Raw genomic sequence first — 1321 nt, 5'->3', positions numbered from 1 at the left:
ACAGTAGTTAATGCACTGACTTAACATGAACTAACAATGAATAACTGTATTTTCATTAACTAACATTAACAAAGATTAATAAATACTGTAATAAATGTGTTGTTCATTGTTAGTTAATACATTAACTAATGGAACCTTGTTGTAAAGTGTTGCCAAATAACTGTATGCACTAAAATGATGAACGTGTAAATTGTTTTGTCCAAACATGCAGAACAGTGTTAATGTACCTGATATACTGTACATATCTATAGATCTATTAAGACTCTGAAACTTCACTGTAATCATCAAATGTATTTACAAAATATTTTTACAGAGTTACAGAACAAAATTACGAGCTGCGGAATCTTATGTGTGTGTATGAGTATATATTACTAACTAACTTCATGTCTGATGTAGTCAGTTAATTATTCATCTGTTCACTTTCTACACAAGTATGATTTGTACTTGTAATATTTGCAAATGATGGCCGTGTAAAATCTTGTTTTTTATACTTACAACTGCAGAACATATTGTTAATGCTATTAATGGTTCCCTGTTTTTTAAAAGCAATATATATATATATTCATGTTATTACTGGTGATTATGAAATGTTTGATTTTCCTCATGAGAATGAGAGTCATAAATCTGAAATGATTGACTGATATTGATGTGTTTCAGGCCTCACCTCATGTCTGACGTGTGTGTGTTATCTGCTGTTTATGGAGGAATGATGGGAGTCTCACCTGTGTGCAGGTATATAAGAGCAGCAGCCGCAGATTCACACTCATCTTCATCATGAGGAGCTTCATTCTCATCTTCATCAGCGGATTGAGCTGCAGCATCAGCGCGCAGCCGCGGCCCTGCGGTGATTCACTCACTCACTCGCTCACTCACTCACTCACTCATTCACTCACACACACACACACGGTCTGCTGACCAACTCCTGGGTCGGAGAGATTCCTGAGATTCAGGGTGAGTAATACCGCGGTATAACGCAGGGATTGCCTGGAGAGTCAAACACAGTGATCGTATAGTACCATGGTATAAATCAGAGTACCATAGTAAACAGCTGATGGGTTCAGGTTTGTATGGAAGCTTGTTTCCACCACGGAATAAACAAATAAAAAAGGTAATTGTGACTTTTTTTAAATCTCACAATTCAGGCTTTGTTTCATGCAACTCTTGAGAAAAAAGTTAGAAATGCTTGATATAAATTCAGAATTCTGAGAAAAAATTCATAAACTTGACTTCTGACTCTTCTTGCAATTCCAAGTTTATTCACCTCATTTTTAAGTAAGCCGTTTTCTGTGAGTGTGCGAGACTTCCGGTTCATTAGCCGCTG

The sequence above is a fragment of the Sinocyclocheilus rhinocerous genome, unplaced genomic scaffold, assembly GCF_001515625.1.
Source record: "Sinocyclocheilus rhinocerous isolate Xijiao unplaced genomic scaffold, SAMN03320098_v1.1 scaffold5890, whole genome shotgun sequence".
NCBI lineage: Eukaryota > Metazoa > Chordata > Actinopteri > Cypriniformes > Cyprinidae > Sinocyclocheilus > Sinocyclocheilus rhinocerous.
The sequence above is the reverse complement of the archived record's forward strand: the minus strand, read 5'-3'. Positions refer to the sequence as shown.